Genomic DNA, 19,412 nt, shown 5'->3' with positions numbered 1-19,412 from the left:
CCCAGGGGAGGAGCAAACAGAGAAGGAGATCCAAGAAAGTAGAAGCCTCTGAATGACCTGAAGGAAAGGTGGTTCAATGATGTACAAAAGATACAAAACCTACTGTATGTCACCTTCTCTGTTTTCTTACCTGCGTGTCTGAGTGGATACTCCATGTATGACCAATGGGTACAATAATAACTGTTGCTCAAGGGAGCTGTAAACCAATAGCCTTTCAAATTATAAAGTGTTACATGTAAATATAACACTGAGCTACAAGGGAAGCACAAGAATACTGGAGTGGGTAGCCTATCCCTTCTCCAGCGGATCTTCCCAACCCAGGAATCGAACCAGGGTCTCCTGCACTGCAAGCAGATTCTTTACCAACTGTGCTACCAGGGACACCCATACGTGTAAATATGAGAGATGATAATTTTGAGCTCAAGGATTATAGTGTGTGTCAGTACGGAATTCCTCCAGAGGGAACTGGGTAGGGGCATATTTGAAGTCCTTTAACATGCTGGATCTAGAACCATTACTTAAAGTTTTCATATTCGGAGCCTTTCTTTTGTCTTCTCTTTGTCAAGGACTCTCATTTGAGGAATGAGTTATTCTACACAAGCACAAAGGCACGCTTGATATAGAAAATGTCTCCAACTAGAACAATCCACAGCATTACAACTGGGAGAGTTCTTATAGATCATTTAGGAAAATGCTGTCCTCTCTATACAATGATGGATATGTTCTATATCTGCACTGTGCTATACAGGTGCAGCCTCTAGCCACATACGGCTATGGAGCACTTAAAATGTGGCTAGAACAACTGAGAAATTTTCAATTGCACAGAATCTTAATCTAAATTTGAATTTTGAGAACAGCCCTCAGAAGATGCATAAATTATTCTAAAATTATATGTGAAATATTGAGTTTGCAAAACAACACTATCTTCCAGTAACACAGCTATCCAAGAGTAAGTATTAAATAAAATAGGAAGGGTATCTACAGGGAGGATGGTATAGGGATGGGAATGAAAATGGTGATGAGAGGTGAAGGTAAAAGCAAGAAGATAGTTTTGCACACAAAAATGACAGTTGAACACAAACTGAAGGATTTAGTAACTCTCTGTATGCAAAGTACTAGAACGGAAGAAAAACAAAAAATGTCTGTATGGATGTTTTTCAAGGTCAGACTTCAGTTCAGTTCAGTTCTAGCATTCACCAAATTCTCAAAAAGGCTGAAGACTACCACCAAAATGTCAAGAATCTCTGAGCTAGGGGAGAATATCCTCCAAACAGATGGGACAGGAATGGAATGTGGACTGATTAAATAATAAAAAGACAATCTTTTACCTGACCATGTGGTTGTCAGTTCTCTGGTTAACCAACAAAGTGAGACATTTTATCTTACAGTGGGAAAACATTAAAAAATAGTACTCAAACATTTTAAGGAGAAGGCAATGGCAACCCACTCCAGTATTCTTGCCTGGATAATCCCATGGACAGAGGAGCCTAATAGGCTGCAGTCCATGGGGTCGCTAAGAGCGACTGAGCGACTTCACTTTCACTTTTCCTTTCATGCATTGGAGAGGGAAATGGCAACCCACTCCAGTCTTCTTTACTGGAGAATCCCAGGGATGGGGAGCCTGGTGGGCTGCCGTCTATGGAGTCACACAGAGTCGGACACGACTGAAGCGACTTAGCACCAGCAAACATTTTAAGTATCTCACTTCAACTTATATAAATTACATGTAAGTGCCTTTGCCAGTCTTCTTGTGTGGAACCAAGGACTTTTCGTGAATGTATCCATTGACTAGATTTCTATATTACATTTCTCCCATAAATAAACATAATGCATTTTCTGATTCCCACTGTTTCTCTAAATGGAGCAAGAGCATAAGGACACTTCAGAAGCAACCTGAGTCCAGAATCCTTCTTGACTTTCTGTAGTATCTAGCCCACATCTAACTCAAAAGCAATCTTTTTTCAATTTAATGCAATAAGTCTTTCCAATGGAAGAAATTAAGTTTCATAAAAACACCCCCTCTCTGCTCCCTAATGTTGATAGCCATGGTATGCAGAATAATGATCCCCCAAAGATGAACATGAGCTTCTCTGGTGGCTCAGTGGTAAAGAATCTGCCTGCCAATGCAGAATATGTGGGTTCAGTCCCTACGTGGGGATGACCCCCTGAAGTAAGAAACAGCAACCCATTCCAGTATTCTTGCCTGGAAATCCCATGGGCAGAGGAGCCTGGCAGGATACCATAGCGAAGCAAAGGAGTAGGACATGACTTAGCAACAACAACAAAAAATGACCATGCTCTAATTCTCAGAACCCATGAATATAATACTTTTTGGCAAAAGATGATAGCAGATGTGATTAAATCAAAGTTCTCAAACTGGGGAGATATGTCAGGTTACCCAGTGAACCCAGTGTAATCATAATGTTCCTTGTGAAAGAGCAAGGTGATAAGGCAGAGAGAAATTTGAAAATACTGTACTGGTGGCTACAATGGAGGAAGGAGCCAGTCACAAGTCAAGGAATGTAGAAGATATTTGGAAATTGGAAAAGGCAAGGGAACAGGTTCTCCCTTTGGGCCTCAGGAAGGAATGGAGTCCCGCTGACATCTTAACTTAAGCCAGTGAAACTCATTTCAGCTTGACCTGTAATAAGATAATAAATTTTTATTGCTTTACTTTGCCAACAAAGGTCCATCTAGTCAAAGCTATGGTTTTTCCAGTAGTCATGTATAGATTTGAGAGCTGGACTATAAAGAAGGCTGAGCGCAGAAAAATTGATGCTTTTGAACTGTAATATTGGAGAAGACTCTTGAGAGTCCTTTGGACTGCAAGGAGATCCAGCCAATCCATCCTAAAGGAAATCAGTCCTGAATATTCATTGGAAGGACTGATGCTGAAGCTGAAACTCCAACATTTTGGCCACCTGATGCAAAGAACTGACTCACTGGAAAAGACCCTGATGCTGGTAAAGATTGAAGGCAGGAGGAGAAGGGGGCAACAGAGGATGAGATGGTTGGATGGCATCACCTACTCAATGGACATGAGTTTGAGTTTGAGTAAACTCCAGGAGGTGGTGATGGACAGAGGCCTGGCGTGCTGCAGTCCATGGGATCACAAAGAGTCAGACACAACTGAGCAACAAAACTGAACTGAAGCCACTAGATCTATGGTTATTTGTTAAAGCAGCAATGGGAAATGAATACACTTATTTCAGTTCAGTTCAGTTCAGTTCAGTCGCTCAGTCGTGTCCGACTCTCCGCGACCCCATAAATCACAGCACGCCAGGCCTCCCTGTCCATCACCAACTCCCGGAGTACACTCAAACTCATGTCCACAGAGTCGGTGATGCCATCCAGCCATCTCATTCTTGGTCATCCCCTTCTCCTCCCGCCCCCAACCTTTCACAGCATCAGAGTCTTTTCCAGTGAGTCAACTCGTCGCATGAGGTGGCCAAAGTATTGCAGTTTCAGCTTTAGCATCAGTCCCTCCAATGAACATCCAGGATTGATCTCCTTTAGAATGGACTGGTTGGATCTCCTTGCAGTATAAGGAACTCTCAAGAGTCTTCTCCAACACCACAGTTCAAAAGCATCGATACTTCGGCGATCAGCTTTCTTCACAGTCCAACTCTCACATCCATACATGACCACGGGAAAAACCATTGCCTTGACTAGACGGACGTTGGTTGGCAAAGTAATGTCTCTGCTTTTTAATATACTATCAAGGTTGGTCATAACTTTCCTTCCAAAGAGCAAGCGTCTTTTAATTTCATGGCTGCAATCAGCATCCGCAGTGATTTTGGAGCCCAAAAATATAAAGTCTGACACTGTTTCCACTGTTTTTCCATCTATTTCCCATGAAGTGATGGGACCAGATGCCATGATCTTCGTTTTCTGAATGTTGAGCTTCAAGCCAACCTTTTCACTCTCCTCTTTCACTTTCATCAAGAGGCTTTTGAGTTCCTCTTCACTTTCTGCCATAAGGGTAGTGTCATCTGCATATCTGAGGTTATTGATATTTCTCCCAGCAATCTTGATTCCAGCTTGTGCTTCTTCCAGCCCAGCGTTCCTCATGATGTACTCTGCATATAAGTTAAATAAGCAAGGTGACAATATACAACCTTGACGTACACCTTTTCCTATTTGGAACCAGTCTGTTGTTCCATGTCCAGTTCTAACTGCTGCTTCCTGACCTGCATACAGGTTTCTCAAGAGGCAGGTCAGGTGGTCTGGGATTCCCATCTCTTTCAGAATGTTCCACAGTTTATTGTGATCCACACAGTCAAAGGCTTTGGCATAGTCAATGAAGCAGAAATAGATGTTTTTCTGGAACTCTCTTGCTTTCTCCATGATCCAGCGGATGTTGGCAATTTGATCTCTGGTGCCTCTGCCTTTTCTAAAACCTGTTTGAACATCTGGGAGTTCACGGTTTACATACTGCTGAAGCCTGGCTTGGAGAATTTTGAGCATGACTTTACTAGCGTGTGAGATGAGTGCAATTGTCCGGTAGTTTGAGCATTCTTTGGTATTGTCTTTCTTTGGGATTGGAATGAAGACTGACCTCTTCCAGTCCTGTGGCCACTGCTGAGTTTTCCATATCTGCTGGCATATTGAGTGCAGCACTTTCACAGCATCATCTTTCAAGACTTGAAATAGCTCAACTGGAATTCCATCACCTCCACTAGCTTTGTTAGTAATGATGCTTTCTAAGGCCCACTTGACTTCACATTCCAAGATGTCTGGCTCTAGGTCAGTGATCACGTTATCGTGACTATCTTGGTCGTGAAGATCTTTTTTGTACAGTTCTTCTGTGTATTCCTGCCACCTCTTCTTAATATCTTCTTCTTCTGTTAGGTCCATACCATTTCTGTCCTTTATCGAGCCCATCTTTGCATGAAATGTTCCCTTGGAATCTCTAATTTTCTTGAAGAGGTCTCTTGTTTTTCCCATTCTGTTGTTTTCCTCTATTTCTTTGCATTGATCACTGAGGAAGTCTTTCTTATCTCTCCTTGCTATTCTTTGGAACTCTGCATTCAGATGCTTATATCTCTCCTTTTCTCCTTTGCTTTTCGCCTCTCTTCTTTTCACAGCTATTTGTAAGGCCTCCTCAGACAGCCATTTCGCTCTTTTGCATTTCTTTTCCATGGGGATGGTCTTGGTCCCTGTCTCCTGTACAATGTCACAAACCTCCGTCCAGAGTTCATCAGGCACTCTATCAATCAGATCTAGTCCCTTAAATCTATTTCTCACTTCCACTGTATAATCATAAGGGATTTGATTGAGATCATATCTGAATGGTCTAGTGGTTTCCCCTACTTTCTTCAATTTAAGTCTGAATTTCGCAATAAGGAGTTCATGATCTGAGCCACAGTCACATAATATTTAATTAAATGGTCATAACTGCAATGAGCATAAACTACTTGGGGAATAAATACAAGTCTTACAAAACATGTAGTTCAATTTTTGAGAACAGAATTCTCGAAGTAAATGAGTGAGGTATACTAGCAGTGATTATTCAGGATGCTGTGGACATCAGTCACCAGGTTTTAGGAGAAAACAGAGAGCATTCATTAATCCAGCCAACCAACCTCCTAATCTAGAAAGAAAGCTCACTTTTTTTGATTGGTCGCTAAATACCATGCACTGTGCTTATTACAACATTTCTGTCAGAAAATATACTTTCCAATTACATTTCACCAATGAGAAAAAAATTTAGAGTGCTTAAATAAATTATCTCAGACTACGCAGTTAGTAAATAGAAGACTTACTAGCCAACACTTGATCCATGATTCATCCAGCTTGAAAGTTTAGGCTCTTAAAGTCCCTTCTAAACATGAGTTTTTACATTCCCCAGATGCTAACCCAAACAGCTTATTTTACTGGTGAAAAAAACTGCAATTAGTATAAGTAAGTCTGGCTCTATCACCATAGTAGTCAAAATCACATCAAGAAACAATAGTCAAACGGGGTAATTCGAAAGGAACTGAAAAAAGGCCTTTTCACAAGATGTGTTTTTATACACACTCAGAAACCATCGACTGAGTCAAAGTGGAAGTTTATTCCACATCAAGGAAAGAAGGCAAATAAAATTCACATGAAAATGACATGACAAAATGCAAATAATAGTTTGTGATTAAGAAATATCAAGGGATATATAGACATTTCTCTTTGATGTTTCTAGCATCACATGGCATTATGAAAAAATTTCATTTGAAATATGATAAATACGTAGCCAAACAATGATTCCGATTTAGCTGCTTACTATCTATGTGCTCTCAGACAAGTCACTTACCTACTGTGAGCCTCTGGTTCTCATCTGAATGTCACCTTCTACCACATCCACATGGCTGCTTCAGGGATTACACATGATAATGGATACAGAAGTGCTTAGTAAATAAACTGACATGCCCTCTACAGATATGACAGATGATTGCAACGTGAAATAAATGAAGTGGATGATCAGCGTGACCAACTGTGTCATTAGACTAATGCGTGCTAACTCATGCTCCCTCTGAAATGAGTAGAACTTTAGCTCAGAGAAATGCTGGATTTTGTTTAAAACCTTGTTGATGTTACAGGCTTTGTCATCCAGGACCTTCCATCACTGCCTCTGACATCTGAGAAATGCCAAATCGAATAATCATTCTTAAGTAAAGTGAGATGACAAATTAAAACCCAGGCAGGGTCCTTTGCAATTACAACCTACCACTGCAACTGGCCCTTGTTTAAAATGGTTTCATTAAATCCAACTGCTCAATTCCCTCTTGCAATGTATGGTATTAAACTGCTGCTACACAGTGAGGCCACACATTTATTATAAAAATAAAATGCCTAAAATCACAACCATTTTGGCCTTTATTTAAAAAAAAAAAAAACCTTTTACTGAGTGTACAATATAGTGACAAGTGAGCTTCTCAGACCTGTATTTTGAGAAAAACACTTTTGTTTGAATGTATGAACTGGTGGGGCAGAATAGAAGCTAAGTGAATTGTGAAATGGACTATCTTAACTTTACATTTCTCATACTCCTGAGCAAAATATTTGTTAAGTCAATGCTGAAAAAGAGGAGAGGGTGGCATGGGGATGACCAACTAATCTGGAGATGCAATTCACAAAAGATATGTAAATAATAATAATATGAAAAAATTCCAACTGCAAGCTGCATGAGAGCAAAGTCTTTATTTTGTGAATTATTCTATCTCCAACACCTTCTTCCACTGAGTCTGGAACACAGGAGATGTTTGATATTTACTGACAGGATGGATGAACTTCCCTGGTATTCAAATAAGTAAATGCGAACTAAAATCATAGGAAGATGTCATTATTCATCTAACAGATGACCAAAATTTTCATTTTGCTTTTCATGAAAAACAAAACAGTGTTGACAAAGCACAGAAGGAGAAGATTTCAGGTGTGATTTTATCTTGGAAACAATTTGGGAGGAGGAGTGGGGTGAAAAGAAAAGAGAGAGAAAATAGGGAAAGAAAAGGAAAAGCAGAGATGGAGGACCTCCAAGTTCATTTATCCCAACTCCCTCATTTTACAGATGATGATGTCAGTCATTTATTCCAGACAGGACCAAGTCCCTTCCGTCAGAACTGTCAGATGGAAGAGACAGACCTGAGAGAGTTAAGGAAGTGCAGTGTGCTATGTGAAAGGGTAGTGGAGACCCCGCGTGGTGAGCTTGGGCTCCCCCGGAGCTAGCTTAGGCTCTGAAGGAGCTTCCCAGAAATCACACTCCAGCTGAGACTTGACAGATAGGAAGACTGGAGTAGAGGAAGGAGCGCAATGACTTTGGACTTATTAAAAAAAAAGTCAGTGAAACTAAAATCCCTCAACATTACAGAAAAACAAAACAAGAATACCACGCCAAGCGAAGGAAAGGAGACAGATCAACTAGGAAACCTGAGGCCCAGACAACAATACGACAGTGATTTCCTTGTAACTCACATATTTCAGACTGAGTGCTGAAGAAACCAGCAACCCAGAAATGCCAACAGGCACAGTCCAAAAAAAAAGCAAACAAAAACAATAAAAGCCCTCTCTCTCTTGGCAGAGGACCAGGAAAGGGGCAGCCTAGTATTCACTAAAAGAAAAGGTTACACAGAGAGAGTCACTCAAAAACACCACATGATAAACCAAACAAATTTTCTAAAATGTGTTTGAATGACCCAAGGAAGGCATCCCCCCTAAAAAAAACAGTTTGTTTTTTTTTAAAAAAAGGAAGACTTAAGCCCTGCTGCTGCTGCTAAGTCACTTCAGTCATGTCCGACTCTGTGTGACCCCATAGACGGAAGCCCACCAGGCTCCCTTGTCCCTGGGATTCCCTAATAAGTCAATAATTGTATTAAATATAAATGATCTAAATCACCAATTAAAAGTCAGAGAATGCAAAACAGATTTAAAAACATGGCCCAACTGTATGTTATTTATAAGAAATGCACTTAAAATGTAACATTAATAAAAAAAAAAAAATGTAGGCACTCCTATTAGAGGTACTCCAGCTAGAAGAAACTTCAAGGCAAAGAAAATTATAAAATGATAAAAGATTAATCCAAAAATAAGACATATCAATCCTAAAAGTATATGTACCAAAGAACAGAGCTATAAAACATGTAAAGCAAATATCTACAGACATAAAATGAGGAACAGACAAATCCAACAATTGTAGTTGAAGAGTTCAATACCGTTCTCTCAACAATTGATAGTACAGCTACATGAAACATCAGATAGAATATAGAACAACTCAACAACACCATCAACCATTAGGATATAATCAGTATTTGTAGAACACTTCCCCCAACAATAGCAGAATATCCATTCTTTTCAAGTTCCCATGAAACATATACCAAGATCGTTTATACATTCTGGGCCAGAAAAAAAAACAAAACAGTAAATTTAAAGAATTGAAACCATTTGAGTGTGTTCTCCAACTATAGTGTAATGAGATTAAAATCAAAAGCAAAAAGATATCTACAAAATTCCCAACTGGAAGACTAAACAACACACTTCTAAATAATCCATGGGTCAAAAAGAAAGTCTTGAGAGATATTTTTTTTTTAAATATATTGAACTGAATAAAAATGAAAATACACCATATTAAAATTTGTGGAACACAGTTAAAGCAGTGCTTGGAGGGAAATTTATAGCACTAAATGTATACATTCAGTTCAGTTCAGTTCGGTCGCTCAGTCGTGTCCGACTCTCTGCAACCCCATGAATCACAGCACGCCAGGCCTCCCTGTCCGTCACCAACTCCCGGAGTTCACTCAAACTCATGTCCATCGAGTTGGTGATGCCATCCAGCCATCTCACTCTCTGTCGTCCCCGTCTCCTCCCACCCCCAATCCCTCCTAGCATCAGACTCTTTTCCAGTGAGTCAACTCGTCGCATGAGGTGGCCAAAGTATTGGAGTTTCAGCTTTAGCATCAGTCCTTCCAATGAACACCCAGGATTGATCTCCTTTAGAATGGACTGGTTGGATCTCCTTGCAGTCCAAGGGACTCTCAAGAGTCGTCTCCAGCACCACAGTTCAAAAGCATCAATTCTTCGGCGATCAGCTTTCTTCACAGTCCAACTCTCACATCCATACATTAGAAAAGTGGAAAAGTCTCAAATGAATAATCTAACATTCCTACCTTAAGACCTACAAAAGAAAAGCAAAATAATCCCAAAGCAAGCAGGAGACAGAAATAATGAAAACAGAAGTCCATAAAACACACCAGAAAAGCAATACAGAAAAATCAGTGAAATAAAGAGCTGGCTCTTTGGAAAGATCAATAAAATTGACAAACAGAGCATATGATTAAAGACCAGGCAGACATCAAAAAGATAATATGAAAATACTATGAACAACTCTACACACAAAAATTTGACAATTTATACAATATGCAGCAATTCCTCAAAAAACACAAGCTACAACAATTCACCCAGTATGAAATAGAACATTTGAAGAGCCCCAAAACATAGATCACATTTGTAATTAAAAATCTCCCTAAAACAAAGATCTTCAGGCCTGGATACTTTCACTGGCAAATTCTACCAAATATTTAAAGAATTAATACCACAGTCTCTTCTAGAGATTGCTTGAGTGTTTACTATGTGCCAGGCACTCTTCCATTCCAACTGTTTTTACATGTCTTAAACTCATTTAATCCTTTCAACAACCCTATAAAATAGGCCCTGTTAGTACTCCATCCTATATGAGGAAAATGGAGTCCAGAGGGCTTATTAGGCACACAGCTATCACAGAGCATATCTAGGATTCTAGTTTAAACCACTGGGCTCTATTTGAAGCCAATCAGATTTCTTGTATTTTAATCTAATGCCAAATTTATTGTCAGATTTCACTTTTGTGAAGGGAAATTCAGATCTGACCAGGATGTGTTATTTCAACAAAGAAGTTGGGGTAATACCAAAGCTGGCATTCTCAATAGAAACATGTGGTTTTTAAACAAAAATAAAGGTTATTCCTGCTAGCAGCTGCCATACAATTTCCATCTACATGACAGTTAAAATATATCTATAAACCAGAAAAGAGCTTTCTTATTGGAAATGATAAGAGCTTCATGATAGCAGAAACAGCCGCACCACTATAATTACAAGAATCAAAACACTGCTTCATTAGTTTTTCCCTGTGTTTGTTATTTTACTCCATCAGACTAATTACACCCCTTCCCTTGATTTTAACAAGCACCCTGGGTTAAACACTACAGACAGCCCACTTAGAGAAAGCTGTGGTTTATAGCTGCATCTGAACTGGCTCTGTTTAGAAGAAAACAGTATGTGTAAAGCATTATATTGGCAAATAAAATTTTCTTGACTTATGTTTTCTCTGAACAAAAGTGGAAACATGAATGCTCCCCTCAAAACAAATGTAGTGAAAAATAATTTAAATTTTAATAGTAAAGGCTCTTTCTACTTACGTACTTCCTTCTCAACAACTAAGAGCTCTACATTAACTCAGTTTTCAAAATAATCTGTGATGCCCCTGAAGGCAAGTCTTGCCCAAGTTTCCTGGGTATTTGACACGTTTTCTATTACAAGACATTGGCAGGCAAAGGCCATGCTGCTGGGAGGGAAGGCCGACTCAGGGGCACAGCGGTTCTGGCAGTTTTGGGGGTCGGAGGTGGCTCCCACCAGGTTTCTCCAACTTTTCCAGAAAGGGACCTCTAACCAGCAGAACAGGGCCCTGCAGGATTTGTTGTTGTTTAGTCGCTAAGTCGTGTCCAACTCTATTGCCACTCCATGTACTGTAGCCCATCAGGCTCCTGTGTCTGTGGGATTTCCCAGGCAAGAATACTGGAGTAGGTAGACACTTACTTCTCTAGGGGATCTTCCAGAGTCAGAGATCGAACCCACGTCTCCTGTATTCACAAGCAGTTTCTTTACCACTGGGCCACCAAGCTTTGAGGATGTACTGATTGCAAGTGTTTCTGTAAGCTGAGCATATATAGCTGCCATCCTTCAGTATTTCCATTATATTCAACCTAATATAACACCTGCTATGTACAATGCAGCTTGTGAAGCAGGGTCCCAAGCAAGATGTCTTTTATGTCTCCTTTTGTTAAAATTAAGAATCTATTGCAATCTCACACTCCATGAAGTTATACATTTAAGAAAAATGTTTTTCCTGCAAATCTTTGAGAGAAATTTGCTAAGAGGAGCATTTTGCCCAACTATCTTTCAGCTCCACACATCCTTTAGAGAGATGGCCATATTTTCCCAGTACAAATACATACACTGCTTTGAGAATTGCTGGTGATACCCCTAGGAAGAGGTTTCGGAGGTAGATTAGAGGGACTGGCTGGAACTTTGCTATTCCCCATTTCTTCGCTGCAAAATCTTTGCCTTTAATAAGCCCCCAAACCATTGTTACCATTTACTGTTTCAGGACAAAATGGTTCTCATAGCACTTCACAAAACAATTAACACCTAAGGAAACAAGTTATAATGCTGGCTCTAACTTCACACATACAAAAAGACTACTCTCCATACTGGAATGGTTCCAACTGTAATCTGATGCATAGTTTAATCCAATTTAAAACTGTAATTAAAAATCGTAGCCATCTAGTTTCAAAGCTTTAGATCCAACCACCAAGACACCAGAAGGGCAGTATTGAACTTTTTTCTGCTGTATCTGTGGATATGTTCAGAAATATTTTTAAACAAATGAATTAAGGCTATAAACCTCCATGCTATATTCCCCAGCTCTGAAATGTCATTTGGGAAAGAAATTAAGACAGTAAAGTTTTCCTTGTAGTCACCCTAACCTAATCAGTGACTGGTACGACCTTGCACATTTCTCCCCTCCTTGCCCCAAATCCCGTTTCCATTTACCATGTTACACTGGGATAATTCACTTATTGAATTTTTTCTGGCTGCTTTTTGGAGACTTCATGTCCTGAGGGCCACAGAAAAAAAATTTTTTGACCGATTGACAAGAATGACTTTGGTTTTGACTAATGACTCCATCCTTAAACTACACAAATAACAGAGGAGCTTCAGCCCAAAAAATAATTTCCCCTAAACCTCTAAAGAAACTGGCAATGCAATCATTTCAAACTCTGAATAATTGATGGACTCCTGAATTTAGGAAGACACCTAAACTCAAAACAGGAAAACAAAAGCATGCAACTGAACAGTTAGCATTTTCTCCTTTGTCATTGGATCTAAAAGTTCATCCTGGCACCAACACAAAGCAGTAATGATTCCATCAGCAGCTTAACAGATGGCAGGCACGAAATGGCTCTAACCTTCTCATAGAATGCTGGAGAATAGCTCCGTGGAGTTTAATTTAACAGGATGGTGACTGCTATTTTCTCTCTGCTGTCTCCTGCACAGCATGACTGTCCATAGCTTAGAGAGCTACATCTTAAGGTCCGGCAGTGCAGTCACTCAGTTTAACCCTTTAGGACAAGTAAGGGTCTTGAGTTGTTAGGGGATCCTTTTTCTGCATGGGATTCTGTTCCACCAAATACAACCCAAAGTTTTGAGTTAACAAAGCAGCCTGTGCGTGGTGGCATATTTTTAGGCTCTCTTTTCTTCTATTAGCATTTAAGAGACACTGGATCATCTTTTTCTTAGACAACGAATTATATTTTTCTGAAGGACTAAAATCCCTTTAGTGGGATTTTTTTACGACTGGTGGCATAGTCGTAAAGAATCTGCCTGCCCATGCAGGAGACACAAGAGACACGGGTTCAATCCCTGAGTAGGGAAAATGCCCTAGAGGAGGAAATGGCAACCAACTCCAGTTTCTTGCCTGGAAGTCAATGGACAGAGAAGCCTGGTAGGCTATAAAGTCCATGGGATTACAAAGAGTCAGACATGACTAAGCACACACACAGGCAAAATATTAGGAATTTTTTATATTGTAAAAAAATTTTATATTGCAAACTCCTTCGCATTTTAAGTTAAATCTCTCAAGTGTTTCTATAAGTTAATTTTTATTCGGAGTCCTCATCGCACAGGGTCTGTCCTTCTTAGGACTCTACCTCTTTACCTGCCTCAATCTCCCCAAGGCTTGTGTGAAGCCTCCAGGGTTTTCAAGATGAGCCAGAATTAGTATGACATGCCCAGACATCAGGGAAACCACACACTGAAACTGCAGCCCTGAATTCAGGGCTGTCCTCAGAGCAGGTTGTAGCAGTTAGAAAGGTCTGAAAGTAAAAACCTTTTATGCTGCATATTGCTCCCTGCAGTTATGGTGCACTCCTGACCAGGGTAGGAAGTGGTCCCACACAGGGCAGCTCCACCTTTCTGTGTATAAGGCTGAGCCTGGAGAGAACTCATCTTCCAAAACATATGATGTGTCCCGCACTAATTCAGACACGATTACACAACCGTGCAAAGCTGCTGGTCAGGCTATGGGACCATCAAGCTATACATTTTGTGCTGAGCTCTCCACTATGCATCCTGTGCTATTTTCAGCATCTTTTAATTAAATAAGCAATCATGGTGTGATTAACCCAAGTGAAAAGTGTATCTGGTCTTACCATCAATCGGTGCCCACTATTGTCCTCTCTTAGTACAAGGAAGTGGTAAGCCTCTTGGAAACCCACTGGATCAAGTCAAAAGAGAAGACAAATCCTGCCCTTCTACTGCACACAGTAGCTGTTCAATAAGTGCTGGATGAACCAACCAAGGACTCTACCCCTCAAGGCCCCCAGGCTTCAACAAAGGAAAGGCATCAACAGGACCTGGACAGGGTACTTTGGAAACAAGGCACTGAAATCTACTTGCATACATTCAAGTAAAAGGTGGACGAATACAAGGACAAAAGCAAATCTCATGTAAACAAAGTACAGAAAGTGCAGCTGAGCCTCACAAACAGGTCAACAAGCAGCTGCTCTGTCTCTGCCTCCCCTTTAGGACCACGTGACTTCATGTCTGTTCCTCATGCCTTCTTGCCCTGCAGAACCTCATCCTTTGTTCCATTAGCACAGGACCCATTTTCTCGTCTGGTAAGAGCAGCCTCTGCTTGCTTCTGGGAGAAACAATGGCTCAGCTTGGGAGAGGCAGGGAACTAACATATCTGATGGCCTAAAACCTTTCTCTGGGATTGCTAAAAAGGACTAGATTACTACATCAGATTATCATTGCTACAAATGATATACACAAGCTCTGCCGTGTGGTGTGATTCCCTCAAGAAATTAAAATTCACACATAAATATTAGTTGTGACACCTTTATTTCAGAAGGATGACAGGATCAAATTTCAAAGGGATACAACCAATTTGTATCTCTAAATCACAGTAACACTGAATCAAAAACACTTTATCCCAAACAGACAGTTGGCACAGAAATGTTCATTTGTAATCTACTTACGTTTCACATTATAAAACTGTATATATCAGAACACTAACACAGTTGGGAGACAACAGAGTACAAATCTAAGGACATCATTGGTAGCAATATCTCAGTTATCTGTGGTCACAGATTTGACAACTGCAGTTGAGGATCAGGAAGTTAGTCAGAGGAAGTAGCAGAGCCACTAAAATTACATAGCAACATTGATCCATTTCACTGTTAGAAAAGCCTCCCAAAGACTCGCTTGGCTCCTGTTTACTGTTACTTGACACAGTATGCAATTAACAGCATTACCCAACCCCAGGTAGCAATGGAGAGGGAAGTTCAGAGAGATACGCAAGGTTAAGGCAGATAGACATGACAGGGAACAGTGACAGAAAAGAAGAAACTAGGAAAACCATGGTAAAACTCAAGGAGCAGAGCTGTTCAGCAGAGGGGCTTTAACAAACCTGAACAGAACCTGAAAGAAGTCAAAACATAAATGACCACCCTGAAATGAAATTCTTATCTTCAGTAGATTCTGTTTGCAAAAGCAGGAAAATAGATACTAAATTAAGAGTTCCACATAAATGGCTGAATTAGAGCAAAAAAGATGTGGGACTTAAAAGAATAACCTTACTGAGAGAGTAGCATTGACATAAACACTACCACGTGTCAAACAGCCAGCTAGCTGGAAGTGCTATGGAACACAAGGAGTTCAACCAAGTGTTCTGTGATGACCTAGAGGGTGGAATGGAAGGGAGGCTCAGCAGGGGGGGATATAAGTATACATATGGCCGATTCGCAATGCTGTACAGCAGAAACTCACGCAACATTGTAAAGCAATCAAAGTCAATAAAAAACAAAGAATAACCTTGAGTTGGCTATACCATGTGCCCATGTCTGATAAATAAGATATTACTACACAATACTGCTTATAAAATACACAAAGCAGTTTACATCGAAAGAATATAGCACCTTTTGTATCCACATGACTGAAACCACAAAAGCTCATGCATGGTGAAAGCAACTCAATCATGTAGGGATAGCCTAAGTCAGCCTCTCTGTGCCTGAGAGCTTGATACTGTGTCCTGAGTGATCACCTGTATTAATCAGTGGGCTCAATTGACTATAAAGCCTTCTTACATGATAGACACACAAGCCACAAACACTTCCCCTAGATCACCGTTTCTCAAAATCTGGTCTATAAAACAGCACAACCAAATCTCTTGGTGAACTTGTTTTAAAATGCAGATCCCTGAGTCCCAAATGAAATTTCATGAATCACTGGGGCAGACCCTCAGAACCTGCAGTTGAGCCCACCTCCTCAAGGCTTTCTGGTACAAGCAGAAGCCTGAGAATCACTCTGATACAGCCTCACCTTCACTTTGTAGGTTCAGCAACCAGGCGAGGAGCAAACTGGCCAGGTCTGGGAGTTAACCCTGCCCATTCATGTTCCCAATGTGCCCACAAGGCTATACTCCTGGTTTTGACATTTTATAGATAGTCGAGTTAGATGTGGACTTCTAAATGTTGTATCACAGGAAAAGGGTTCTGACATATAATTAAAAAAAAAAACTAGCAAGCCCTAATTAATTTTAAAAGGAGCATAAGATTTCTAAGCCATATACATAAGCTTGAGGTAATGGGTGCCCACAGGGGAAAAAAATAGTGAAGAAAAGTGTCTGATGCGAGTTCAGAGGACTGCTCATGAAAGGGGAGGAAAATACATGTGAAAGCAGTCTTGGAGAAGAGGCAGAGAGCGGCTTACATCCAGAATCGGGAAACGCAAATCTCTCAAAAATTGGCTGAGATGTTTAAGCTGGTCCTTAACACTCTTGAAGCAAAGGCTGGAAACTACCAGCAAACATGTTTTGTTTGGCCGGCACAATCTTTTAAACAATCCTGAATTCGTTGCCAACACATAAAAATTGAGAGTGTTTTTTCTTTTTAATTCTATCTTTTCCCAGAAAATTGGAAAATGGAAGAACAAGAAAAACCAGCCACTTGCCAGCACTGTGCTGACCTGGGTGGCAGCTGCCCACCTTTGGCCAGCCACATATTCCTGGGATCTCCCTAGGGTCCACCAGCCTGCTTCATGCACCAGATCACTTGCCAGACCCTGCAGGCATTTGCATCGGCCGCCCCAGCTTTAAGGAATTAAGGCCAAAAGTCAGTCTCTCTGTGCTTTACTCTAACAGTAAGTCCTGCTACAAAGATGCTTTCCTACCTTGGAGGTGTTAAAAAGGGAATCAGATAATACCTGCAAATCACCTAGAAATCACTGTAGAGTTCATGTGCTTAGCTGCTCATTGGAATCACCTAGGGAGCTTTATAAAAAAAAAAAAGTTGATGTTTTGGATCCACCCCTGGAGACTCTGACTGATTGGTCTGGGATAAAACCCCAGCGATAGGATTGCAGAAAGCTCCCACGTGGTTCTAATGGATAGCCAAGGCTGAGAGCTCCTACCTTCAGGGAATGCAAGTTGTTGAATGTGAAGGGTTACATTTATTCTCTTTTTTTTTCTGGCCAAACCGTGCAGCTTGCAGGACCTCAGTTCCCTGACCAGAGACTGAACCCAAGCCCAGAGACTGAACCCAAGCCATGGCAGTGAAAGCGTGGAATCCTAACCACCTGACCACTAGGGAACTCCCAAAATAAAGATTATTCTAACATCAACTTCCAAATACTGGTTTCCCACCTCTCACCTCCATGATAACTCACATCACCTTTTACTTTTAGAAATGTGCATTCCAAAAACCTGCATTTACAAACTATAAAAGGAGATTAAAGCATTTTCTGATTTCCACCATTCATTTTCCCTCTGAACCCAACCAAAGAATGAAACATTAAGGAAACGAAGGGAAATTATCCTGAAACACAAAACTCAGGCAGCACAAACAGCTCAAATACCATAAGAGGAGCTCACAGTGGCTGGCTTGTATTTTTTAAAAAAAGAAGAAAGAAAAATACAATTCCTCTGAAATTCATCAGTGCACTAAATGGAAAATTTTAAAATATTAAAAAAATGATTTCCCCAAGACTTTCCAGTAATGGCCCAATTTTTATCTTAAAATCAATTGCAAATTATTGCCTCTTTAAGCTTTCATTTAGGTAGTGTGTATTTAAATTTTGACTTCCGATCATAGGAAATTCAAACTACCATCATCTAATTTTCAAACAGTAATACTATGTTACATTACACTGGAAAAGCACATTTCCGGTATCACATAATAATAATGGCTTCTGTTTATTTCTAGGTACCAAAAAGCATGTTAGGCACTTAATCACATGTTGTCCAATTGTTCCAACAACCTCATAAGGCTAACTCTATAACCCCATTTTACAATTTTAAAAATGAGTATCAGAAAGACTTTATGTACATGATCATGGAGCTGCTGGGAGCTGTGCGTATGTTCAAACCCACTTCTGTCCGTTTGGCTCCCAGACCTGCACTTTTTACACCAAACACCCTGGTTTGATCATCACAAGTAGAAAGATCTGTGCCCAATTATCCCCATTTGCCCAATAAAAAGGAAAAAAAAAAACCAAGAGGTCACGTGATCTGCTCCACATCCCAGAATGAGTTAGAAGGAGCCAAGATGATAGCCCACAGCCCCTCTGCCCACTCCAGGTTGTGTTAAGGACCAATCACAGTTCACATTATAAAAGCTATGCTGGTGGCAGGTACGTTGTATTGCTGGGTAGAAAAAATCAAGTGCTCCTGACTTCTGAGATTCTTCAACATTATTATGAATATGGCTTAACTTCAACACAGGTCTGGTGTATTTCTGTCTGTTTCAGGCCACCCAAGAATCAGGCATCGGATTTAACTCCTTTATTTGCCCCAGCATCCTCTTGTGAATTCTATGAGCCATGATGCAGAGAACAAGCAGAAACACTCAGCACTTTTCAGGCCTCTGGCCCATCCTTAGCTGCCCTGACACCCTCACCAGGCAATCAGCAGGATGTCCTGATGAAGGACAGACATCAGCTTCTCCAGGAGTTTTTCTTTGGACATCACCTTCTCCAGGATTTTTTCTTTATTTGTAAAATTGCAGAGCTTGTGCCATAAGAATCAGCCAGAAAGTGTCAGCTCCACAAGAGCCTCTCTCTGGGGCCGACTCCCAGGGGCATGGATCATGTCAAGTGCCACCAGGAAGGTCTCCTCTTCTGTAAGCTGCCAACACCACATCCTTAAACCTGTATCTCCAAACCCGTGTCTTTGAATGTGTTGTGTCCGAGGAAAGATTCTTGAGCAGAAGTAGACACAACATCGCTTCCCTGCAAGAGAAAGCAAACAGGCTTTATCACCTAATAAACATGTCTCAACAGTCAATACTTATTTGCCCGCTTTTTCTGAAGCAACTCTTAAGAGTCACTTGAATTCTATTACTATGGATAATTCTTGAAGAAATTGCATTTCTGCCTCCTAATGATCTTCGAACAAAGCAAGCACTTCATTTTATTAAGTCCAGCTACCCAGAGGAGCTGGTTCAAAGGGAAGTTAAGATATAGCGAAAACTGAGGTCTTAATCATTCCGATGTGAAAGAAGGTGACTATGTTATCAAACCTCACCAGGCCCGGCCTCCCAACTGCCAGAAGCAAGAACAAACAGATGTCA

At 40.6% G+C, this 19,412-nt stretch overlaps 1 protein-coding gene across 1 annotated transcript in view; it reads right to left on the bottom strand.

Annotated features, from left to right (window-relative positions):
* Positions 1-14,671: 14,671 nt before the first annotated feature.
* The window catches only part of PRELID2 (PRELI domain containing 2), a 98,048-nt gene continuing 93,307 nt past the window's right edge, over positions 14,672-19,412 (bottom strand). Inside the window, exon 7 of the mRNA XM_055429930.2 lies at positions 14,672-19,071. The gene's annotated coding sequence lies outside the window, so the exon portion shown is untranslated. The remainder of the gene's footprint in view (positions 19,072-19,412) is intronic.

Source organism: Moschus berezovskii, chromosome 8 (genome assembly GCF_049115385.1).
Source record: "Moschus berezovskii isolate FMDL1 chromosome 8, NW_MosBer_1.0, whole genome shotgun sequence".
In the NCBI taxonomy this organism is placed as follows: Eukaryota; Metazoa; Chordata; class Mammalia; order Artiodactyla; family Moschidae; genus Moschus; species Moschus berezovskii.
Note: the sequence above shows the minus strand (reverse complement) of the source record. Positions and strands in the feature narration are given on the sequence as shown.